The sequence below is a fragment of the Opisthocomus hoazin genome, chromosome 6 (assembly GCF_030867145.1).
Source record: "Opisthocomus hoazin isolate bOpiHoa1 chromosome 6, bOpiHoa1.hap1, whole genome shotgun sequence".
In the NCBI taxonomy this organism is placed as follows: domain Eukaryota; kingdom Metazoa; phylum Chordata; class Aves; order Opisthocomiformes; family Opisthocomidae; genus Opisthocomus; species Opisthocomus hoazin.
This window is the reverse complement of record NC_134419.1, coordinates 76,202,824-76,229,438: the sequence shown is the minus strand read 5'-3', so window position 1 is coordinate 76,229,438 and position 26,615 is coordinate 76,202,824. Positions and strand designations below refer to the sequence as shown.

Below are 26,615 nucleotides of genomic sequence, written 5' to 3'. Positions count from 1 at the left end.
TGTATAAAATATGAAATTAGTGATCTGTATTTTAGGAACGTGTCTGTTGCCAGGATACCATGGGGAAAATAAAAGTAATAATGCATTTCTTTAAAACCTACACGTTCCATTAATTCCAGTGAGAATTAAACCAATATTTTAATGGGAGAATGGACCACTAAGAAGAATAATTCTTTCTGCAGTTTTCTTAGACCACCAATTTACAGCTCAGAACCCAGCCTCAGAGTTGGAAGAAGAGCCGAAATCGTCTCCACGGGTATTGGGGTGCTGCGGCTGCACGTCCCGACCCCAGGCTGAGTTAGGAAGCAACCGTGCGCTCGACAGGATTGAACGCCTGCGTGAAATTGGGCTCTACTGTGCCTCCGCTCGGCACAGCGGCTCGGCGGCACCGCGGCGTAAGTCCTAAAACTGTTCAGTACGACATATGTATCACCTTGTGGTTTTTCAGACTTACTGCACGGAAACTCCCCGGCTGAACTGAGTGGTCCCCACCCAGTAAAGGGTTTGTTTCCAGTACCACCTACCCCTTTGCTTTCCTGGGAAAGGGGGCAATCTTGAACCTGCTCGCTCCCACAGCGCTCTGGGGAACCTCAGCACTTCTGCTCCTCACAGCTCATGGCAGAAGGGCAACAGAGACATTTCGGGGAAGTTTTTTGTCTTTTCCCGTCACAACCCACGTCCATTTCTGGTGAAATCACAACTTGGCGTAAGGATATTGGTTTGTGCTGGTACCTTGCAGCAATGTCCCGTGAGAAAAGCTTCGGAAAGCTGCGCCTGGCACGGGGAGGTGATGGGAAAAGGGCTCCCCAACAGCAGCAGGGGTGAGAAGCAAAAGCCTCCCGGGTGCTTGCGGGCAATGAACTTCCTCCTCCGTTTTTTGAGTTTGGGAGAGAGAGGAAGCGCAAAGCAGAAACATCTGCCTGTCGAACCCCTCTTTGTGAGAATAAGCTAAGGATGCTGGTGCTGTGACAGGCACGCGGAGGAAGGCATTTCCCCGGATTAGCACCCCATTACAGCGGGGCTCTGAGGACATGATCTGATTTGTTTATCCCAGGGTTAAATCTGGCTGTAAATGCACAGTTCTGCTGCTGTCATACCCAGACACTGGACCCCTCTGCCAGATATCTGCCCCAAAGCGGGGGCGGTAGCAATAAGGAAGGACTCCCCAGCGTAAAAAAAAATCACCTTTAAAATTCACACACTTGCACTGCTAGTTGCGTGCCTGCTTTTCAACACTGCTAAAGGACTGTCTCATCTTTTTTACCAGATAAACCTGCTCAGAGCTAAGAAATGTGTACAAACTTGTTTTAAAAGTGAGCTGATCCTTTAGACGTTGTGGAGTAAGCATGGCAACCAGCAGAAATCAAATTTACAAAGATTGAGGTCACGAGCTTTTGTTCTATGGAAATCAATCTAGTTCAAGACAGTTTTACTATAATTTCTGTACTGAAATATCTTCATTTTGTCCCTCTTTAAACATCTTGAATCATGAGAATTAAAGTCCAGTCTGAGTTTTTAGATTTTTTTTGTATGATTTATTCTGCCTGTCCTTTTTCTATCAGTGTTCAAAATAACACCATTAGTTGATGGACAGTGATTTATTACGTGATAAAATTTTGTATTTTCCTCCCCATCTCACCAGGCAATGTTGAAGATAGTTTGTAAGTGTCTGTGTAGACACAAGCTTTATGGAGTGCCTGGACGTTTGCGCTACCACATGTAGATACAGCCATCAAGATGTTTACTCCAGCTGATGGTTGGTGAGGGATAGTGTGAACAGAGACTTCCCCAGGGAATGAAGATTTTGTTTTCATGACAGCTTCTTTGAAATTAAAAAAAAAAACAACCCACATAAAATGGAAGGGCGTATAATTGTGCAGAAACCTGGCTGAGGATAATTGCTATTCAGAGCATCCCAGGAGCCCCAAAACACCTCGGGGGGCAGCATAATTAACCCAGACCAGAAACACTGAATATGTGTGAATATTCTATAAATCACAGGTTTCACCTACTCAGGTGTTTTATTCTGTGAGATTTTTTTAGCTAAGAATTAGGTGAGAATCAGATGTGACCTGAACAGGGATACACCCACTGCGCTGTAGGAAACTTGTGCACTTGTGATTTTTGAGTCAGTCTCTTAGTTATTTACACATGGTCTTCAGGTGTATAATCACCCCTTTGAAATCCTGGAAACGGTTGGGCTCCCAATCACAGCTGTGTAATTTGGAAGCTACTGTTTTGCATTTTACTATTAAGTGACATATGGTTTCACTTCAAAACAGATTCCCACAAATTTGTGTAAGTTTTAGATGCTTCTGAAAGTCATAACCAAACATGGACTTGATCACAAAAGGAAAGACTAAAATAAAGCAACCACTGTTCTTTTGTATTTAGCTCATGCTTCGTCACCTCGACTTCTTAGGAATAATGTTGCTGAATATTAAACGTGCGGAGTTAAGTCCAACAGTGGGTTCACTTAGTGTTAGGAGGGAAATATGCAGAGCTTTCCTCCTCCAGTGTGCTCACAAAAACCTTGGCCAGCCGCGGGCAGCCACAGCCTCACAACAGCTTCTGATACCGTCAGATTTGCAATATTTGCATCAAACCTTCGTGTGAAACTGTGTGTGCTGCATCACAGGAGCTATGTGCATATATCACATGGATGACTTAATACACAGAAAATACATTTACATATACATATATTTATAGAATCATCAAATCACAGAATGGGTTGGGTTGGAAGGGACCTTTAGAGGCCATCCAGCCCAACCCCCATCTTCAACTGGACCAGGTTACTCAGAGCCCCGTCCAACCTGGCCTTGAGTGTTTTGAGGGATGGGGCATTGACCACCTCTCTGGGCAACCTGTGCCAGGGTTTCACCACCCTCACGGTAAAAACTATCTTCCTTGTGTCCAGTCTAAATCTCCCCTCGTTTGGTTTAAAGCCATCACTGCTTGTCCTGTCGCAACAGGACCAGCTAAAAAGTTGACGTATACATGGTAGGATCCTCTTGGTTGAGAACGAACCTGAGCAGCAGATTTTGGCTTCTTAGCCAATGTTTGTGCTGCAGCCGCTTCAGAACCGGACCGTGGAGGTCTGCACAGCATGACAGCCCGACCCGCTCAAACGATGGGGACCTGGGGGCGCGGGAGCATCGTGCCTCCTGGGGCTGACCCCTCACCGCCCCCCCCGCAATTTGGGGTGCTGCTTGCCACCCCAGCGCCGCTTCCTTGGGACACCTCGAGTTTCCCCGAGGATCCCTCGGGAGAGGCCCCGTCTCCTTCCAAAAACCTCCCGAACGAGCTCAGCCGGCAGCCGGTGCTCCCCGTGGCGATGCCCCCCGGGACCGCCCCCCACCCCCCCTTCCCGGGGACACCGCTGGGGACCCCCCAGCCCCGCGGAGCCGGCGCGGCCGAGCCGGGCGGCATCACCCCGCCTCCCGGGCTGCGCAGCGCGGGGCTGCTCCCTCCCCCTTCCTCCTCCTCCTCCTCGTCCTCCTCGTCCGCCCCCCCCCCCCCCGCCCTGCGGGGCAGAGCCGGCGGAGGCGGCGGGCGCGGACGGACGGGCGGACGCGGCGCGGGGCAGAGCCGGCCGAGGTAGGTGCGGGGATGGGGTGCGGGAGGCTCATCGGGCCGCGGATCCCCAAGTTTGGAGGCGGCGGGACTTTGCGGGAAGTTGGGCGGGCAGCGCGGCTCGGCACGGCGCGGCTCGGTGCGGGACAGCAGAGCATCGCGGGGGCGGCCCGGCTCTTGGGGGTGTGGGGAGACCTCCGACTGCCCCCCACCCCCACCCCCCCCGCCTTACTCCGGGGTGAAGCTTGCCCGTGTCTCCCCGTTAAACGGGGGGCCGGGAGTGTCCCCCCGTTCCTCCGGGGGTGCAGGCTGGGGCACCTCACGCCCCCCCCCCCCCCCCCCCCCGGGTGCAGCATCCCCCGGTGCTTCGCGGCAGGATGAGCGGAGAAGAGAGGGGGGGGCACTTCTTTCAAGCGAGCCCCCGGGCAGGCTGGTGCTCCGGGGAGGGGGGAATGATGCCCAGGGTAAGGCAGGGCGCTGTCGTCTCGCTGCCCGCCGGAGAAGCGCCCGGTGCCCGGCCGCGCGGGTTCCGCGGCGGTGCGGGAGGGCGGACACCCGCGGAGGGGCTCGCTCGGAAAAGCTTCGCTGAATCCCGGCAGCGCATCCTACCTCGAGTCACGGCGTGGATGGATGCTGCCATTCACCGGCGCTTATTTTTAGGCGGAGAGGGGTATTTCTTCAGCGCAAGCTGTTGGCCGTTAAAAATAGCTTCGCGGCGTGCTTCTGCCGAGAACGCAGTCAAGGCTCAGCGCCGGCTGGTGATGGGTAGAGTCTGCTCAGCTACAATTCGCCAGCTGAACTTCGGTGCTGTCATCTACGGCTTTGTTTTGGTGTTTTTTTTTTTTTTTCTGTGATTCTTCATTGTAATCCTACAGCCGTGCTCTGCAGTGAATTGACTTACCTTGGTGCTGTTGGATTTACAGGCTGATAGGATAGATGGGAGTATTTCTCGGACGGCTCATCTAAACACCTACCAAACTTTCAGATATGGAAATGTATATTTTGATTTATTATATGGTTCTATGGCCTAAAGTGCTCTTCATATCTATCTGCATATGACATAAGAATGGTTTCACTTCTTGAATTGTTAGCCAGACAAAAAAATCATTATCATCCCCTGTTGAGCAAACACGTGCCTGTTGTGTTGTGACTAAAACAGGCAGAGTAGTCAGCTGAGCAGGTTACCGATTAAAGCTCAAAATTTGCTGGAACTGTTCACAGAGAGTAAATATTTTTAAGGTTTAACTGAAAATCATACGCGCTCATGTTGTGTAAACACACACCTAATTGAGCAGCACTGCACTTAGTACTAGCTGGGGACTACTTGATCTCTGGCAAAAAGGGAAATTTCCATCAATAAGAGGTCATGACATGTATATGTACTGTACATATGTATTTATATCTATGCTATTTATATACATTGATATACATTTTGTATACAGACACACACACACACATATATATACACTCACAAACAGTAAATACTGATGAAAGCGTTGCCTCGAAGCTTTTTTTTTTTTGTCAGTGATCAAAATGTTGTCACACGTCCCTTGCCCTGAGAACTTCCCTGCTGCTGCTGGTGCCATTTCACTCTTGGGCATTGAGTCAAAGGATTCATCTGGCTCTTCACATGCCAAAAGAAAGAAAATCAATTTGAATGCAGAAAAAAAAGAAAACATTTGCTTGAAGATTTAGTAGTGAAACTACTTTTTTTTTTTTTAAATGGCATTTAGATCCTGTGTCTGTAAGTGCAGTCACCGTGCAGTTCTGAAATCAATGACAAAATAGTTTTATGGTTCGGTTTTGTAATAGGAGGACTAATCTTAAATTCAGAGTGTTTTATTTGGTGGTTTGTAAACAGAACATGATGAAACAATGGATATTTACATGACAAAACACTGAATTCTGCTAGTGTGGTGGAAGAGAGTAATGGATTTTATCTTCTTTGCTGAAACAAAAGTAGATATCTCGATAAATATAAGGTATAAATGAGAAGGTTGAAGCAGACTCTTGTATTCGGGTTATTTCGCATGGTTGGAGAGGAAAGATGTAGTTATGTAACCCACTAGCAGCATTAACAAGGATGGGATTATGTAGGCATAATCATAGAGATGCAAGTAAGATACTGCTTATATTTGCACATTATTTTAAGCAACCTGTGGCAGGAGCTCTGTGAGAACCAGGAGTTTCAGTGGACAAAGATTAGGTTTGTAGCCCAGGTGATTTCAGCGTTATCGCAGGTGTGTTTAAAGATGGACTGTGTCCCAATACTAAAGTATCTCTCAAAGTATTTGTTTATATTTAAGATCAGGCCGTTCGGTGGATGACAGCAAGCTCTTCCAAAGTTCATAAGGTTTTGCTAACGATGATACTACAATCCCTCCACCTCCCTGTAAGGATTTCTTATCAAATTCCTCTGCTGACTAGGAAGAGAATCCTTATTATTAGCTAGTTGTCCTGTGCTGAGTGCTTCCTCGTATGTTCGTGGGAGCAAAATTTTCACAAGTTGCAACTCAGCATTGCGTTACCGTTACGTTCTGTGTTTTTAACGTTGTTCCCACATACTTTCTCTAGAGATAAGCTAACAGCAGCGGCCTGGTCTCGCCTAAATGGCATTGATTTAGGAAGTTAGAACATCCAACCGTGCTTCTCTTTCGGTACAGATACATCACTCGGATGAAGAAAGCCATGACTTAAACAGGTGCCAGTATACTCCCCATCCCTCCTAAGTCTTAATTACCCTTACACTTACTGTATCCTTAAAGGCTGTGTATTCCACAGTCAGCAACTCTCAGGAAATGTGCTGTTAAATCATTCAGTGCTACTCTGGGTACTCGGTTGATGTGAATCATCCTGTTTCCAATGTCTTACAGAGCTTGCAGGAGCTGTACCCTCATTTGAACTGGGCTCCTTAATTGCTGTCCTCAGGCTTCAGTTCCCCTCTTAACGCATCTATTTTCCCCTGTGCCTTGCACAGTGAGGGATAACTCTGAATTCCCACCATAATCCTTGGCTGGAGTTATGTTGCTCGGCTGGAGGAATCCAAAGTGCTGTGGAAAAACAAGGTAGATTTCCAATAAGAGGGCACTTTTTTTTTTCACTGCTTCCCCCCCCAAATTAGTATTTCTTATTTATTTATGTTTTTTAGTGAAGTGCACTGTTTTTCTCACTGACGAAGCGCAGTGCCAGATTTGGAGTCTAAATACAGCTATTCACGCGAGGGGAAGGGATCTGTAAGCTCCTACAAGCTCCTGTCTCAGAGCAGCCTGAATTACGCCGATCTCTCCACTTACGCTGCAGTTGCACTAAAATTAACTAATTACATATAGCATTGTTGACCCATTGCCTTAAAAATATGTAGGACTGCCCACGTGTCTAGTGGAAAGCGTGTTGTACAGTCACACTGGCTGTTTGTCCCTACGACCTTTTCATTTGTGTTTCCCGGGCTGAAAGACATGATTGCAATTCTATCCCTGTTACTCGCTTTGGTTTTTACACGCGAGGGAGACAGGAAAGCTACCGAGGAGCTGGCGCGTGGCGGGCGCCTTGTGAGGGGAGCACTGCGATCCTCTGATTACACAGCTGTGCCTGGCATGCCGCGTAACAGCGCTTTGGGGGCAAGCAGTTAATGTAGCTCTGCCGTGGAATATTTACTAATTTATGTTACACCTGGTTTCCAGCAGCTGTTGAACGTGGCTGGTAAGCACTAGTTTGAAGGAGCATGGCGTCCTGTAGAAGAAGAGATAACCAGGTGATGTACCTGATACCTAGTGAGAAGAAACAGAAAAATGATGTGCGTTTGGGTACCGGTGGCTGATGGCAAGGACAAGGCAGCAGTGGTGGTGGTGAGAGACCAGGTGTGATGGTGAACGTGACTGGGTGTGGGTGGTCCAAGGCAGGCTCTGTCCCCCTGCAGCAGCGTGCCAGAGGTCGTGGGCTCACCAACCCCAACCCATTGCCCTGCCACTTCCCATTCCCACATCTGGCTTCTTAAAATTCCCACAACATCCTGACCTGGCTGAAAGGCTTATTTTCCAAATCTTGAAAGTGGCAAGCCTGCTGGTTTCCTTAGGAACTTGCCAGAAAGGAGGTGGTACGCTTCAGCCACCCCAGCTCCGGAAACATTTTTGGAGCTCCTGGTGCAGCAAGCCTTCCTCCCTTGGTTTGCAGAAAGCAGCTAAAGCGCCTGCAGCGGCAGGGATGGTGGAAGGCACTTGGCTGCCAAGGCGCCTGCCTTCTGTGTAATGGATTTCTTCTGAAATGAACACAGTCACAGAGAAACATGGTGATGGAGAGGTAGGGAAGTGTCACAGGCCTTTATTCTTTTACATACCGAGCACTACTCAATACACACTTTTATTCTAAAACTTCATGCGCCGTCATTTGGACTCATCACATATGCATACCATTTTATAAATAAGCGTGGGTTTTTTTATGCCAACTCTGTATCTAATGTAGGTTGTTCCTCACTCGTACAAGGTGCAGATCTGTACCTCAATAGCAAAATACTAGAAATGACATTTTTCATTTGCTTCACACCTTCCAGCAGGGAAAAACGTGTTTCACAATGAGATATTTTTCATGTAAAAACTCTTGATGTTCAGTGTGGGTGAATGTACCCTGCTATCTTACCATAAACTTAGAAAAACTGATGAGATGTTTGAAAAAGATTTTTTTTTTCCCCCATGTATTAGTGCATGGCTTAAATCTGCCAAGTTTAAGTTAGACCTGGTAACTTGACAGGATTGCATGGAATATAGGAAAGGACATTTCTTTCAAATAACAGCAGTCATTGTGTTACGGGTGTTTTAACTGCAAAGAACTGTGAGATCGAACAAAAAGAGTGAAGATAAAATGTAAGGTTCAAAGATGTACAGAGAAAGCAAGATAAGGCTGCTTTCAATAAATGCAAACTTCTGTAAGATACATAGGGACAATAATGAAGATTTATCTGCGACGTGTACTTAGGGGATGGAAGAAGCCTCGTAGATGGTAGTGTTGAAAGAGTGCTACGGAAATGGGCAGCACGTTAGATGTGAGCTTGAAATATTGCATGGTTTCAGATGACTGAAGATGGTAACAGATGATCTTTAAGTTCCCTTCCAACCCAAACCATTCTATGGTTCTATAATGTCCTTATATGCTCTACATGCCCAGTTGCGGTTCAAGTCTTGGAGCATTATGGGTAAAAAAGCACTTAATTAAAGTGCTTTAGATCTGGCACCAAATTAGTAGTGAGATACCAACGAATAGCAGAGGCCTTGGCAAAAATAGTAATGGAAATCAGGATTCTGGAAGGTTTTGCATCTGATTTGAAGAAAATGTAAGAGCCCAGTGCTAACCTTGCTGTGGCTAAGCTGGCATATAATTTATGAATGCAAAGGAGGAGAAGGACACCGTTTGACTGGTGCAGCTGGGAAATTTGACTGTGTAAAGCTAGGAATGGGAGGAAACGGAGAAAGATAGTTTAATAGGTTATTAGGTGTACATATCCCATAACGAGCTGGGTTTGCCTGCAGGGCCAACTCTTCACAAGGGAGCTTCATCTCCTGAAAATTCTATTACAGGTCTTAAAACCAAGACTTTTTTGAAAGTCTGTCAAATGCCTTATCTAATATTCTTCTTCAATTTTGGCTACTTGCTAGTTGAGAAATTTGTCTCCCAACTGAGCTACATAGATATGAAATAGATTATGTTAAATAAGTGTTGCTTATGTTAAAGAAGTGAAGTGGATAACGAATCTGAAATTTCTAGGATTTTCAAGGAACACTCTGAAAGCTCAGCTTTTCATAGAACTATTTCACCATGTTAGGCTAGCGGTTGTGCTCCTCCTCCATCTTTGATCAGCAGTTAGTGCATTTGCAGGGCTGCTGCTGTACGGTTCATCCTTCTGGCTTGATTGCCGCAGTGTGAGAAAATTTCCTGGGGCCATTTCTGGAAGGGATTCTGGATGCTGCTTTGTTGAAGTGGAAGAGGAGGAGGCTGCGTGTGTACATCAGGTTTTGAACCAGTGCAGAGCTGATGGCCAGTTCAGCTCCCTGAAGGGACGTGGGTTCACAGTGTGAGGTTGCGCTTCAGGATCAGGGGCTCGCTGCTTGTTTTGTGGCTCCCTGGAGCTCTAGCCTGGGTTAACACTGTGACTTCGGGGTTGGAACTACATCTGTTGCAAGTGCAGAGGTCAGATAAAGAGGCTGGGTAAAAACACTGCTGTGTGTAGAGACTACCAACAGAAACTACAGCACAGGACACAGTGGCGGTCTCTTCACTTCGTAAGACAAAACCATGTTCTTGAGCACTTCAGCACTGAGTATTACAGCTTTACGCCTCGAGCAACTCATCAGAGCCATTCATAAAGTAAATAATTTAGACGAAAAATTTCAGAAATTATAGAGCTATGTAAACAGTATCTCAGGTTGAGGATCAACTTGCCTGAGGAATAGACAAGGTTAAATCAGAATGAAATCACTATCACTCTTGACATTTCGTATTAGACTTACTTTTCAAAGCTATTTATACCAGCTTTAAAACAGTTTCAACAAGAAATGAGATGTGAGAGGTGAACGGAAGGGAACAGTGGAGCCTAAGCTCATCCCTCTCGTTATAGGAAAGAGGAAAAATTCATTTGTCTAGCATCAGGCTATTTTAAATACTGAAGTGTTGAACTCTTCAGAGAAGGTTTTTGAACATTGCTAGGATCAGCAAAATTAAAAATACACAGCGTAGTAAAACAGAATATATCTTGGTATCCATGGAAATCCCACGTGGATTTCTCTTGCGTTAGGGTAGACCAAGAGCAATTCAGCTCTTGGTTTTCCCTCGTGTAAGGGGGACCAGCATCTGGCTCCTCAAAACTGTGGGCACTGGAAATGTTTTCCAGTTGCTTTGCAGAAATTCAGAGTCCTCCTTTTCAGTATTAGAAAAGAAACTGAAACTTTATGACAATTTATATTTGTGCATTAAAAATACTTGCCTGTTACTGAAACAAGAGTATTGCAACCATAATCACAAAAAATGTTACACTGCAGTATTTTAATAACCTTCTTTATATATTTTTAAAGATAACAAATAACTCTGAAATAGCAAATATCGTTACGTTGCATTTAACAAAAAAGTTGAGGGTTTCGAATGAGATAATATAAATCCTGTGTTCCTTCCAAACAGCAGTTCTCGGGATGAACCTCTGGCTTCATTAAAGTCAATGAAATGTCTTCCTGCTGACTTCAGCATGCCAGGATTTAAAAATTAAATTGAAATGGGATCTTAAAAAGTTTTCTTCTTGATGAGTTACTGGAGCTAAAGTCATTCAGCTGTACTTTTCTGTGCATCTGTTCTTTAGTTCAGCCAGAAAGTCTGAAGGTGAAGATAGTGTCTGGTGGGGGAGAGGGTATGTGAAAAGGAAGTCATATTTCTCTTTGAAATCATGTATCAGTAGTTGCGTTATCCCAGAGGTCCCCTTTTATTGAGATACTGCAGACGTGTGCCCATTTCAGCGCTAAGGGATGCTGACCGTGCAGTTGGACTTTCCTGGTAAGGATTTTTAGGCCTTAAAAGTGATGGAAAGCCCCCAAATCTAATGCTTTAAATAAATTATTCCATTACTGCATTGTGTGGGTAGGAGTTTGGGCAGTCTTTTGCACCCAGTGCCTGGTTTTAGGGACATTTTTAGCTTTGTCCTTTTGGCATCAAGGATTTTTATGTAGCAATTGAATAGGAGGAAGGAATTAATTTGATTTAGCGATGTCAAACTGAAAATGAAGTTCCTCCTAGCACATTCTTCGAAGAACGCTCAGTGGCTCTGGATTTAGCCTGCCATCCGTTTTATTTTTGGAGGGCTATTTTTGAACTTCCTCTGCTGATAAATATTTAGAGTCTGTTTATATTTCATCTGATTTCTGTTGGATGGTACTTACAGATTTTTTTTCCGTAAATACTTATTACTGAAGAAATTGGTGTTACAAGCCTTGAAATTGCAGGGCTAGCAATTTTGTAGTTTTAACAGTGGCTGACTGACAGTATATTTATTAATTATCCAAGAAAGGCTTGTAGCTTACTAAAAGCAAGATTTATCTCTGGGCTGTAGGAGTGAGGAGGGGAGCTGTGATTGCTTTGTGTCTGGAGTGCAGGTTTAGGTGCGGAAGGCTTGGCTGGATTAGATGTGACCATCGCTGAGGATCAATAAGGCCTGAGAAGTGGAAAGGTTGTTTCACGGTTGTAAACGGATGCTGCTAAGCTCAGAATGGAAATCACTGCTATTTCTCTTTTGTTTAATTAAAATCTAGTAAAAAACAATTCAGAGAAAGCGGAGTTGATATTAATTACTTGGAGTACTTGAAGGATTTCCTTTGCAAATTCTGCGGAGCCTTTTCTTACGGCCTGGCTCTGTGCGATGCTCACTGGTGTTGCCCGGCGAAATCTTAGCGCTGTTTTTGTTACGCTTTGCTAATTCCTTTTTGGAGTCGTGTTTTTCCTGATGCGAATATGACAATCCCACTTTAACGAGACAACAGCGGTTGTCACCATGCATTGGGATCCTGATGCCTAGGAGTCTCAGAAGTGTCTGTGTCAAAATAAATGAGTACAACTGCTAAAAAGCTTTACTAAAAAGCAGTAAACTTAAAAATTGAATTGGTTAGCAGCACTGAAATGAGTTGCCTTATTATATTACAGCATATAGCCACCAGATGTCACTTATTTTGTGCACCGCTGTGCTGGGCAGAACTATGCCCTTGGTGAGTAAAAGATAAAAAAAGTAGCAACTTGCTGTAAGTGGCTTTGCTTCTGTTTGTGTTCGTAATTGGCAGCTGTCTTCCCTGATAAATATTTTCATCTTAAAATAGATTGTGTAGACTTGTTTCTCACAGATAAGATAGACTTGCATTTTTATGAGCCTTAAATGTCAGCAGTGACATTTTGAAATTCAGTCTTTGGGAAAATAATTAATCGGCTTACTAAATTTTCACAAGGATGAAAGTACATTTTATGGAAAGGACAGTTTTATTACTATGAACTACACTGTCATTAGAGACGCTTCAACCAGTGGCTGAAACATATATTCATCTTCAGCAGAGTTAAAAGCAGTGAGAGGAGTCTTAAGGTCAAGCAGGACTGAAAGCAAGGTAGAAGCACATGTAGCCAGGGCAAGGACCACTTGTAAAATCAGAGAACAGCATCCACTTATAGAACGATGCAATTCATCCTCAGGGTTGAAGCCTTCAAAGAAAAGTGTAAATAAAGAGAGAGAGGTGGGGTTATGTCTCTGAAGTGGAAAAGGAGCACTTGGTACCCTATGCAAAGCTATTTTTCCCAACCTCAGTGAGCAGGAACTGTATCAATGAGCGGGATGAGATGACTGATTGCTCACCAGTGAGAGTGTCATCTGGGCCGTGGTGTCAAACAGCGTTTTTTTCCTCCCATTACCAGAGATGCTAGATTGGCAGGTGCAGACCCTCTTCCTCCTCCATGGTCACATAAGCTTTACGCTCATTTATTTTTCGGTCTGCACCCAAAGGCAGCACCGTTAGAAAGGGGAAATTTAATTTTCTGGACTTGAAGCAGAAAGACTGAAAATTGAGTGATTTCCTGAAGGGTAATGATTAATGTTTTTTTTTTCCCAGTGGTAGTACTGTAGTTTGGTTTTACATTTTATATGTGTCTTCTACCTCAGATTTCAGTTTGGGATGGAGTCATACTCGCTCTGTGGATGTCATGCAGGTTGGAGGACGTAAATCCATCTCCAAGTGAATGATGTGAGAGTTGCTCTCCAAATTATTTTCCTTCTGAGTCCTCAGGAGCAGCTGTTTTGAAAGTCTACCTACCTTCATTTTTCATCTGTGGTGACAAATGTACTCTAACATGGTATTCACTAACTGGAGGCTGAGTATATGACACAGACTTCCCCCCCCATCCCCCTGTTCTTCTATGCTTGAACAAAAACAGGTGAGCGCAAGAACAGAAACAGTGTTGACTTCTAAATGGAGCGAATTAGTGTTTTAGCAGCTAGTAAGAAACCAATTATATTAATGAGGGTTCTGGTGTCTTGCCCGAGAGTTGTTTATGAGATGGAGGGTTTCACTTCCTGGCTGCAGGTCTTGCACCGTTGCTCCTGAAAATGCCACCTGCCAGCTTTGGTCTCGAAAAGTATTTCCTGCCTTGGGGTCCCCGCATGGCTCTGGGATGGGGAGTGCGATGACAGCTTAGGAGAGTTTGGAAAAGTTACCTTCTCCATCTTTTGAGCTTATGGAGGGACTGAAATTCACACCTTTTAATATGGTTACTGGGCGAAATTCAGATTCAATGTTGTCTGCTTTAGATGGTTTATGTAGCAACTGGACTTTCTATCTTGTACAATATACATCTGAATTTTGTTCCAAGTCCCTCCATCTCCATATAATGGGATTCTGGATGGTGAGTTAGGAGATCTAGATTTTTCTTGGACTTCTACAATTTTAAGCCCTTTGTTGGTACAGGTAACACATCTCAGTATTCTGTCATTTCGTCATCCACAATTGAAAAGCACTCTGACATCTGCCATCAGGAGTTGCTCCATGAAAGTGAATACCATCCATGGCCCAAGGCTCTGATGCACACGGCTGTTAACCAAACTCTGAGATATGTCTGAAGCACTCCAGCATCCCCCCAAGCCTGCTGTGTGTGGCATGAAAGTTTGCAATGAAGCTACCGCCTTGAGGGATTTAATTAGTTTTTCAGGTTGGACAGAAGCTTCTATATTAAATTATTCATGAAATAATATATATGTTTTATTTAAGTGTTCATGTTTGGAGAATACATTTTGTCTGTTCCAGATCATTTTTTTTTGGCATAGCTTAGCCCTATAGTAAACTTTAGGAGGAAAAGGAAGAATAACTTCCAAGTCGAGTTTTCACATGTAAAGGAAGAAAAAGCATATAATTCTAAGATTTTATTCTGATTTGTTATTATTACCAAAGTCTAATTTGTAACACTGAGCCATGTAATAAAGAAACTGAAGTATATTATCAGCATATAATTTATTTTTTCACTTAATGAGAAGAACTGCGAAATTTTTTGGGTTTATAGACTATTCTGAACTTTTGAAGTCACTTTGATTATAAATGTTTTGGATACTGAAGGAGTTCTTAAGGATTTAAAAATGCAAGAAAGCTGTAAATTAAACCAAATGGTCAGTGGTGAGACTATAATTTCTTTTACACACCTAGGATGAATGGTTTTCTAGCATGCCCAGTTTCTGCAAATACTGATGAAGTAACTGCTGTAAAAGCAGAAGGACTGACCCAGTTATTCACACAGGAGGTTTTGTTTTTGTCCACTAGAAAAAGTTTGTCCATCAGGGCCAGAGGGCTGATCCCTGGGCGCCTTCCCTTGTTGACTTGGTCTGGTTCGAAGCGCTGCTCCAGCTGTGAAAAGCAGGACCCACTCCATGGAAGTACATTAGAGATGCAGAAGGGGATTGTCACAGTCAAGATGCCAACTCTCCCGTGAAAGCACAAGCAAACAGATGAACTCATAGCACAATTATGTTGCCAAATGGTGGAGGGTTTTCCTGGGGAGGGCACCACAGCAATTCATAACTAAAGAAAAACCCAAAACAAACCAACAAATTTGGCTGATAACCTTGTTGCCCAGATGCATGGAGGCTCTCACGTCTGGGTAACAAGGCTGCTGAACTGGTGTTGGAGGTGTTTCGGTTGAAGCCAGGGCAAGCCAGAGCTGGTGGGATGGGGCAGCTTTGCTCTTCTGGGACCTCCGCTGCAGAGGACAGAACGCAGGGTGGAGGGGTTGCAGTGTCTGAAGCTGCTCCTCCCGGCTGCTGAGTCGCGCTCCTGAAGCTTTGATGGAAGAGGTGGCATTTTGGGGCATGTTATTGCATGTTGCTGTCTTTAGATATGGATGTGGAGTGATCTTTATAGAAGACAATGATTGATATGGCTTTTTGTGGCAAAAGCCATGTTTTGTTAACAGCATTCTTGAGGATGGAAAGCATTAAAGGGAAGTGAGCACAGGCCAACTTCTACAGTGCCCTGTTTCTGAAACCTTACTGCTCCTTTTGGTGACCATTAAAAAAATAGACGTAACTCAGTAGCATTATTGATAGATCTGGTCAATACGGACCCATTTTTCACATCTCGCTGGACTTCAGGCACTAAAAGATCTGTCTTTATTTTGGTGTAGTCCCTGCTGTAAACGTGTATATTAAGGAAACTGTAGTTTCTTTCACAGAAAAAATATCCCCTCCAAATGTATCTGTATGCTCTTCATGCCATCCTAGTCTCCTGAGTGGCTGAAAGCTCCCAATGCATTAACAGCCTAAACGAAGTTATTACATTAATCTCATGAAATCAAAGATTCATGTCTTTGACTCAAAGTAGAGCAAACACTATTGGCAACACAGAAATTTATGAAATGGAAATGCATTTCAATACTTGGGAAGTATTTTTGCTGGAGATGATTTTTGATTAGATATGGTAATTCTGCCAAAGTTGGAGTTTATATGTCCTTGTAAAGTATTTTGTGGGGCATATTCCGGAGATGCTGCTGGCTCTCTGCAGACTTTTATAATGCTAATGCTCTATCTCAATTTTTCTGCATTAAAAACTAAGCTTTTTGGGGTATCGTTAACAGTCATACATCTGTTCTTGAAAAGCTGGCTGCCAATTGCAGTTGATGGAATTTGTGTCACTTCAGATTTCTTCTGTGAATTACTTCAGTAATTGGTTTATTTCAAGAAGTGGAACCCGAGCTCCAGAACTAGTGTCGATCCGATTTCAGCTGCAAAGTCCTAAAGCGACTCTGTGTCCTCTTCTATTTATCTCGAACCAACCATATCAACAGGCACCGCTGTTTAAAAATAAAACCTCAATTTACATCCTGCTGTTCACTTTTGAGTTGTGCCCTGCTACCCCCAGGGACACGGGGATTTTTCAGCAGTGAGAGCTTTCTGGCTGGAGCAGAGAGTTTGAGAACAGTTGCTCACCTTTTCTACTTAAAACTGTGTCCTCTGGGCCATCTCAGGACATGGCCTGACCCACAGAGCAAGTGAGAGGAGCATCCCGGCCTCAGGCATCCCTGTGTAGCACCCAAGTCATGTTCATGTCGGGGTCAGTAAGGACCACTGTGTGAAGTAGCCACTTCTGCGATCTGGAAGCTTCTCCAAAGGCGGGATTTTTTTTTTCAATTTCTCAATGCAAAACCTTAAAGAGTGAGTTTTGACCTCTCTGCGGCTCAGAGGAAGAGTGGAAGGTTAGTTTGAGACAGACAGACTCTCTATAACAGGAGTTAGGTAATTAACATCTCCATTGGAAAAATAATCTCTTTGAGAGCTTGCCTTGGGTTGCTTCTGCGCCGCAAATAAAGACCATCTAGTTTGCAAGGCTAAATGTTGCCTTTATGTTGCAGCAGAGGCAGGGTGTGAGAGAGTGCATGCCAAATTTTTCTTGGTGCATTCATCATTATGCAGAGCTGGTTGGGTCTGTTTTTTTTTTTTTTTTTTTTTTCTGGTTTCTTTCCATGGAAATTCAGTAAAGAAAGTTCTCAGATTTTTATCGTGTTTGTTTACACTCTGTAGTCCAGCTAAGCGCAACCTAAAGCATGAAAAGGTATTTGTGGCTGTGTTCTTTCCAAGTGGAAAACAAGTATACTGAAGCCAAACACGGGCAAAATCTGTAGGACTGCAGGGTCGAGTCAAGGGAGTCAGTGAGGCAACGGCTGAGGAACAGATTCATCTTATTATTGTTCTGGATATTACGTTATTCACTTGCTGGGTCCCATACATAGCATGGCTTTTATTCTTTTCATTATCACTGTTGTAAACAGGTGTCTTTGTGCAGTTGCAAGATTACTGGGCTAGCGTTTACTATGTGATGAAAACTGAATCGAGAGCTGTGATTTTTTTTGAGAGGCCGGTGAAAGAACGCAACATGTTGTCTTTCTTGTAATAGTGGAAATCAGTAAATGAAGATATTTCAATTTCTTTGACTTGTTGTTCTTTAGCTGTGGTGATTTAAAGATATGAGAGAGGACAATAATGAGTGTTTAATCCATTATCAAATGACATTAGCTTCCACATCAAGCATGTGCTCAGCCTATAAAGATATATGTTGTTAGCAACAGAAAACAGAGTATAGCCGTGCAGAAACATCTTCAGAATGATGGTATCTTGTAAGCTGGTTGGTAAGAATTTATTGCACATTAGTGTAGTTAAAGAGCACATGATGCAGATGAGTGATGGTGTCTCAGCCTTTAATGAAACACTTAGGAATAGCAGTAGGAGACTTTGGAATTAAATGTTGCTTGACTTGTGCAGAATAAACACTTTCTGAAGATGCTGAAAGCAATGTAATATACTATATCAGAAAGCTTTTGCTTAATTAGCTGTAGCCAGGAATGAGAATACCTTTCTCTTGGCTTTCTGTTTGCAAGGTCCTTTCTCCAGCACTTGGCCTCAAGTTGCCCATGGGGAGGTTTAGATTGGATATTAGGAAAAATTTCTTTACCGAAAGAGTGGTCAGACTTTGGACCAGGCTGCCCAGGACAGTGGTGGAGTCACCATCCCTGGAGGTGTTCAAAAAATGTGTAGATGTGGCACTTTGGGATACGGTTTAGCAGGCGTGGTGGTACTGGGTGGATGGTTGGACTTGGTCATCTTAGAGGTCTTTTCCAACCTATGATTCTGTGATTCACTGTGAATGGTATCTGGTGATACTGTGTTAGTCTTACAGAGGTAACTAATTAGCGGTTTCTTGAGAATACTGAGACTTTTTTGGAATTCTTCACTTGGACTTTGAATCTACTTCACTTTGGAACAAGTGTGTGATTTCTTTGTACTTTAATGGGCTGAGATTTATCTGCTATGTTGTTGCTTAAAGAATTAAAGCTGTTAAACGTCTATGAAAGTTGCTACTAAGCTTGGAACACTTTTTTTAAAAAAAAAAAGTATTGAACCAAAGCTACAGTTGTGATTTGGCATCAATGAATGGTTTTTGTTGACTAATTTTTGTTTGAATTGACAAGAAGCTTTAACGACAGATTCTAATATGGAGTTTGTCTTTTCAGGATGCAGCTGTGTATGTTTCCTTTCCCCCACTCAGCACTAGATGAAAGATGAAATGCCCTATTCATGAAAAAGCACTTACACGGTACTTATGAGATATGTTTTTCCATCCATTTCAATGTATGTCTTATGGAGGAGGCACCGTATATGAGTCATAACAAGAAATTTCAGATGTCTGTGTTGAGATAGTAAAGTTTATGGAGAAAATTCGGTTTGGAGGTGGAGGAAAATCCCTTCTCAGTCACTAAAAATCAAATGAGCAGCTGTTAGCATATACGTTGCTCTAGAATTGTCACAACAATTTGTGTTTAAAGCAACGTTAAATATCACATAGACTGATCCCCTTCAGGAAGACTGCTTATTTATGAAGTGTAAAGGTAGATCAACTGAATTCTGGTAGATACCATTTGATTGCATTATTGCATGCAAAAACATTTTACCACACCATGAGATAAACAGGCACTGAAGGCATTTTGTTATGTGTATTCTATTTATTCCATATAGTGTTATTCATCCCTCAAAAGCAGACTTAAATTAGCAGCTGATCTCTCACAACCCACAAGATTTAGCAGTTCGTACCGTATACCATTTGCAAAGTGGCAGTAAGTATTAGATTTCAGATGGTGGAAAGAATGTTTCTCACTTTAGATCAACTTGAGGTAGCAGCTGCTAAAATCAAGTAAAATCAAATGTGTAAAAAGAACAAGATGGTAATCAGAGTAACATAACTGTGAATGCCCACTATTTTGCAGCATGCCAAGACTAAAAATGCTTGGCAGGAGCGTTGAAAATACTCGCAGAACATTTTTCTCCCACATGCTGGTTCTGGACCAGTAATCAATGCAAGAGACAAAGACCTGGGCTTAAAATAACTCTCCAGCACTGAAAGACCTCTTCCTGCAAATCCAACAGTGCTACACTAGCTCTCCATCTCTTCCTTGAGTAAGAGTCAGCTGGCGCTCTGAATGTGAAGAGTAATTTTCCTTTAGCACAATGAAGTCTCGGTGTTCATCTCACCTAACCTGAAAGGTGCGGATGGCAGGTGCCTAAATCTGAGGCAGTCACTCCAACCTCACGTTGTAGCCGACACAGAGAAATTGGCTGCCCGGAGCAATTTCCCTGTGTTCAGATAAGGTGAGGAAAATGAGCGTGCTGTCTTCACCAAACCGAGCTTTGCGTGAAGGGAAAACCCCTCTCTCTGTTGAGCAAGTTGCCCCAGAGGAGCTATCGGAGTAAATTACAGCAATATCTGTCCGGAGACTCAAACAATGAAGCAGACTCGGAAGCCTGAAAATAAAGGATGGGCAGCTGTCAGAAAGAAATGCAGAACAAAAAATAGTCTGCGTTTGAGAAGTGAACCCTGTCAATCCTAGACCAATTCTTTGCCTCTGGAGTTTTCTGAAGATAAGTACTTATTTATTTTTGATTACAGCCTGGCTGCAGGGCATATGGAAGCTGTATTTAGATATGATATTTCTTCCCACCTGCCAACCCCCAAGCCCCCTGGCTTTGTTTGATAAAAATATCTGGAGTGGAAGAGCTTCATAACGGATTCAGCCTTCATGCTTCGTATTCCCTGTTGCATTAGTACTTATAGCAGGAATCTGGCCGATCTGTGTGACGACAGTGTGATTTATTCCGTGAAAGAGCACGTAGGTAAGAATTTCTATTATTGTAACGTAATGTGATATCCTGGGTTGGGAATGAAACTTCAACGGCTGCTTGATCTTATTAAAAATGTAATAAGAACATATGTGGCAAGACCAGCCTTATCACATCCACTTTCTGCACCCGAAATTGTATTTCAGGTGATCCTTTACCTTTGCTGTCAGCTCTTCGGTTCTTTTCCTTTTGCTACATAACAAAAGAAAATAAATTTGGCAAATTCAGCCTGAAGAATTCTCACCGGTATTAAAATCACTGAGTAAGTTATTTAACCTTCCTTGTCTGTGTTTATCTTGTTTTGGCGTTGGGTATCTTTCTGGATATTTAAGAAAATACACTTTTTCGTAGCAAGAAGTGAAAGTTAACTCCTATTAACATCACTATTTTATGTCTGTTCTGGCTCTTAGCAATTCGATCGTTTTAATGAGGGACTGACTGTATTTTGTTAAAGAGATGTGATTTCTGGTTGTATTCCGAATACCAGAACTTCTAAATCTGGTTCCAGATTTTTGGGAGAGGCTTCTGTGAGCCCCGCAGGGTGGGTGCATCAGTTCATCTCTGTTTTCATGGGATGACCTCAAGGACTGTGTAGGATGTATTGGGAGGTAGCTTGCACTTACCACGAGAATTAAAAAAAAATAATAAAAAAATTAATAAACTTCGACCATACATAATGCTTTTTGAAACTGGCTTAAAATGGCTTTTCTGGGAGAAGACATGCACTGGAGTAATTTATGTAATGATGAAGTTTTTCTACAGTGTACAATTTTTTCATATTCAGTATAAATCTGTGAGTGTTTCTGCAGCAAGATGCTATGTGATATGAATAGAAACTAAGTGAAAAGATGAATTGCTGGGGATGTCGCACATCGTAGGCAGCAAGTTTTGATCAAGAGCTGAGAAGCCAGTGTGTACCGTAGGCAAGATTCTGCTCTGAGCATCCCTATAATACATGAGAATAAAATTTCGCTCCAGTTTTCGCTCGTACAATGTTTGTACGAGAGGAAGGACTTAAACACATTGGTGTGAGCTCTACCCTGATGCAGGGTGAGGGATTCACCATGCTTGGGACATGTGGTGCCACAGATTGGGCGGTTGGCCGTGGGACTTATTCTTCCCAGGGCTTTTGGACCTTTTTTCCTGGAGAAATCATTACAGTGGTAATGCCCCCAAATCCCTACACTTCTCTTCAGCTCTCTTAAATCCTTCAGTACAGACCTTGCATGGGAATTTTGGAAAATGACCTTGTGTGGATCTGAGGCAGGTGTTACTGTGGAGGAATTGTTGGCGAGTTCTCAGCTCTGCTTTAAATGTGGAGGAACCAGTCCAATATCTTCTAAACCTGTATGCTGGTTTAGATCTAAACTTGGAGACTGTAATGTAGTTCAGAGTTTATCAAGCCAGGTAGATCAGAGGATGGCTGGCTTTGGTTCCGTCTTATTTTCCTGTCTGGACTTTTTATTCTAGCCCAAAAATAAGTGATGGGTCTGATTCTAAACTGCCTTAAATAAGGTGAAATATGAAGAAAAAACAAAACAAAAGTCGATAAAATTTTTAGTGATATTTTTTTCCACTGAATAATAGTTTAGTTTAAAAATGGGTACTGTCAAACTTAATTCTTATTTTCACATTTTCAAGGCAAATCAACCACTAACGCATCAGAACATGCGGTTGTGGCATGTTAGGAGCAGGAGAAGCTGGACTTTGGTGATTTCTAGGAACCTGCACAAGACTTCGGATGTAACAACAGGTTTCTGGGGGAAGGCATGACCATGCTGTGGCTGACCCAGGACAGTCTCCTGCTCCCCTTCCCGCTCCCCCCGCCTTTTGTCTTGCTTCCAATAACCCATTTATTCAGGCAGTGTTTATGCCCTAATTGAGTGGTGATTCAAACTCAGTAACCATTTCCTGAGCGTTGCAGCACAAAATAGAAGTGGGTCCTTATTTGATTGAAATGACTGACGTTACGCTGATTTAAGGGGAGTTTGCTGATTTTTTTTGCAAATGGATGGTGTCATTTGTTCCATTCTCGCATTTTATTTGGAAGTATATTGGTGAGGAAGGAGCAGAGAGTGTCTGGATTCGATCTTGAGAAAGAAACCAGCTGGGTTATGGAATAAGCCACAGTTGTTATTTAAGCGAGACTGCTGATTCAGTGGTGATTCGGGAGGTTTTCTTTGGCTTTCAAAGGCTTCAAAACTGGGTCCTTTAAAGAAAATTTTACACATGAATAAGTGTTCAGCAGTTGTTCATCAAGTTGGATGTGCAATCATGGGTTATGACCACATATCCCAGCTTTTAAAATATGACTGTTTTTCAAGTGATTTCCTCAAAAATGTTTGTAGTGGGTTTATATAATTTCTTGTGAGTTGCATTTATTGATATTTTTTTTAAATTAGTTTTTTTAAGCAAATAGTGGGGTTTTACAGAACTTCAGTCTGCAGGAGGTTGCTGAGCTTTGTAGCAAGTCCTGCTGCTTCTCTAAACTGCTGTAATAGCTTTTTTTTTTTTTGCTTTTTTTTTGTTTTTTTGCAAAGAGGTTTCAGAGGTCAGTGATTCATGCTTCTCATTTTATTGACGTATCTTCTTTCTGGCAGCTTGTTGACTTCTCTGAGGTAAATAGATGTGGGTTCAGACAAAGTTTATTTCCAAAAATGTTAACTGGAGAAGCCAAATGTGTACAGTAAGCAGGATAGAGAAAAATCTATGATTATTCCTCTCCTTTCCTGAGCTCGCGTTCTCTTTTTTTTCTTCAGGTCAGGTTTTTATTACTTATACTGTTTATTTATTAAAATGGTACAACCTGCCCACTAACAGGATGAACTTCCTCACGCTGTGCAAACACTGCACTTGTACAAATGCTTTGTCTTGTTCTGAAGAGACCACGTCTGAGAGCAAAATCATCATGCAGCCCGTAGTCTGGTTCAATCCTTATCCCTTCCAGTAAGCTCGATAGATAAAAGGTATCTGTAATGGTAAAGTTTTGCAGGTTTCTGTGTGTCCAGAGGTCATAAACATGCCTTGCACAGGCTGAAGCATTGCTGTTGTACAGGGAGGAAGCCAGTCCTCGCTGTCGTGGGCCATGTTGCAATGGGTGATGGAGGAATGGAAGAGGAATTACGTGGTCGTGTGGCACTGCTACTAAATATTGCTTTTTTTGTTTCTTATGAAAATTTTACGAAGGCTTTACGCTACCAGCATCACTCTACCCTTTTATGTTTCCATTCCTCTTCATGTGAGTCATGGAAAGTTTATCACAGTATGGTTGTGGGCAGTGTTTCACTTAAAGACCTACAGCTTTTTGTGACTAATGACAGCCTGTCTTCACAGGAGCTCTGGAGAGTGAAATATTACCAAAGGGAAGCTCATTCCTGGAGTGTTTGTGCAGGATGTGGAATCAGCTTTGCTCTGAGATTTCAAAAAACATTCAGAGCGCAAATTGAGGACTTGAATTAAACAAGTCTTCCTGATTTGACAGGGAAGGAACTTAGGCAGTTAAGAATATTTATCCAGATTAGTGAAAACAATTAGGAGACCATGGATAAAACAACATAGCTAATACTCAAAGAATGACATTAGATATTATTAAATCAGGAGCCATGCGCTCCTTCAGAAGTTACTGACCAGATGAGATCCAGCAGTACTATCTTTTGACTGATCCTTTTTTCAAAAAAAATTTTTGCTATCCTTATTTTTATAGCATTGTAGCTTTCATTTAAAAAAGAAGAAGGGGGGCAAGGGCTACCTGCTGCAGAAGACATGTTCCATGTGTCTGCCTTGGGAGATGCTGCAGCTGAAGTATCTTCTTGTGGTGCAACTTCTTAACCGCTTCTCATCTCACGAAGAAGTAACAGATATCACAGCAGCTGGAGGTCTTCCCATAAACAAGGAAGAAACAGAGCAAGAACATTAAGTGCTCTTGTGTTTCCACATATTAATAGTTCCATTTTTTTAGTCCTGCTGAGAAGTAATAAGTTTCCTTGTGAAAAAGAGACCATTTTTCTCAGCTCTGATAAAGGCACCTCAACATACAAGTCCTTGACGTGAGTGGGAATAGGAAAATGGACAGAAAGGAAAAAGAAAATGTGTTTTGTTGTTGGCGTGGGTTACGGAAATGTTGTAACGATGTGACCCCAATATAAGTATGATCGTTCACCTTTATTAGTCAGCAAAAACAAGGTTTATATAGCAAAACTATTACAGCATCTGAATGGTTAGACTCCCAATCCATATATAGGCAAAACTACTGCAACTCATTGTGATTGGTGCAGAGCTGCATCTTGATGTGAAAACAGTACTGTGGCAGGAAACAACAGCGTGGCAGGAAGGAAGTCACAGTGTGGCAGGAAACGGCGACGTGACTGTCCCCCTGCTCCAGTGTCCCAAGCTCGTCGCTCTATCTTCCCAACAGGGTTCCGTGTCTGCCGCTCCCAAGGCTCACCTCCAGATCGGAACCTGGGTTGCTCAACGCACCAAGCTATGTCCCCTCTCGTTCAGCCAGGACTCCACAATTCCCCCTTCTTGTTTTTGAGCAAGCCAGGTTTGCTTCGTCATTTTGTGAGACTGCAGAGCCTATCTGTGGTACCTGAGGGGGACGCTTTGGCTGGGCTTCATCCCGTCTAACCTGAGAATTGGTGGATTATTTTCTAACTTGTTTTATACATCCGCATTTTCAGGCCGTGACCTGCCCAACAGGACAACTGTAGCTCAAATCTTCAGCTGCCACAGATACCTCTGTCCGTCTCTCCTGCCTCTGGCCATGACCAGTAATAAATGCTTCATGAAAGAGTGTAAGAACAGATATTAATAGGTTTCTCCCATCCCTTTCTAGCTTCTGGGAACTGAGGATAGCACCCATTGATAGATTAATTCCCCATTAATTGTCTAATGTCTTTCAAATGCATTCATACATTTGGCCTCAATGTGTTCCACATTTTAATTATATTGCTTGAAGAGAGGAAACCAAGTGCTGTAGCTCCATTCCCATCAAACAGAGAAACAATTATACATCAAGCTGAGAAATGTGTTACTGGCGTACTTGAAGTGTGTTTATAATAGGTTAACAGCACGCCACTCTTTCATGTGGTAGCAGGAAAAACTGAATATGATTAAAAGTAACAAGGCTAGTATAAAATCTAGCCTTAAGAGTACTAGCAGAGATTTGTTTTATCTTTATTTTAAAGAATTATGAAGAAAGGAAAGCACATTAAACATTAAGGCTGGTGACCTAAAAAATAGGTTATACACTTAGATGTCCAGAAGATGTGTGTGCAAGTCAAATCTGTTCCATCTGTTTTATCTTATTCATTGAGGAGGAGAATTTTAGTTATATGGCTGAGCATATGAAAGTAATTTCTTCTTATAGCTGTTTTGATTACATTCTTCTCTTACAACCCTTTAAGAGTAAGGGGAGGAATTTTATCAAATGTTTATTTAATAGAAATAAAACCAAATTTCAAATCTTTTCTGTATAGTGGACAAAAATATGTGAATGATGAAAAATCTTGCATGTTTAATGGTTGGTGGAATTCATGTTTTTACCCTATTTAGCTTCCCGTATGGCAATGAGTAGGACACGGTGGATATTGCATTTTCAATAGTTTATTTTAAGGCTCTAACAGGTGGCTCTACCTTGTGCTGTTTGCTTTTGTAGTACCTGCAAGCGTTACCTGCGAGCCTTCTTTCTGGCATAGAATCACAGAATGGTTTGGGTTCAAGGGGACCTTTAGAGGCCACCTGGTCCAACCCCCCTGCAATGAGCAGGGACATCTTCAGCTGGATCAGGCTGCTCAGAGCCCTGTCCAGCCTGACCTGGCACCCTGCAGCTTGTGTACCCAATGGTTCCTTCTCTTATATAAAGAGGGAATTGCACAGCAAAACTAGCAAAGGAAAGGTCTCGGCTGTTTGGTATGGAGTCCTCTGATGCATGTAAATATATTTTTTAGCTTGAGTCTGTTTCAGCTGGAAACAGTGGTGCAGATGTCCTTGGCTGTTGTGGGAGTATATTGAAATCGAAGATAGCTGTTCACTTTTTCTCATTCCACTGTCTGCCATCTCTTATATCCATGTCTCCTACTTAAGAGATTCCCAAAGATCCTAATTTTTACAAGGAGGATTGCTTTTGGCCAAGGAGCTTGAAAAGGTTGATGTTGGTTTCTGGTCTGTGGTTAGAGCTGGTATACACTTATGCACAACAGACAAATACCGTATAGACACGATCATAAATAATTCACCATTCCTTTCAACAAGAGGAAATTACATGCTACATTATTCAACAATATACAAAGACACTGCTTGTTGTGTAAAGAGCGTAATATTCTGCCAGTGAACC

The 26,615-nt window shown here is 42.8% G+C and overlaps 1 protein-coding gene across 3 annotated transcripts in view; it reads left to right on the top strand.

Moving 5' to 3' along the window:
• The first annotated feature begins 237 nt into the window (after nucleotides 1-237).
• Nucleotides 238-26,615, top strand: part of CHST15 (carbohydrate sulfotransferase 15) — a 52,212-nt gene continuing 25,834 nt past the window's right edge. Inside the window, exon 1 of one of the 3 annotated variants that reach the window (XM_075423888.1) lies at nucleotides 238-395. The gene's annotated coding sequence lies outside the window, so the exon portion shown is untranslated. Of the gene's footprint in view, nucleotides 396-3,523; nucleotides 3,598-20,524; nucleotides 20,544-26,615 lie in introns of those variants that run through there. The other 2 variants (XM_075423887.1, XM_075423889.1) reach the window with 2 other exon arrangements.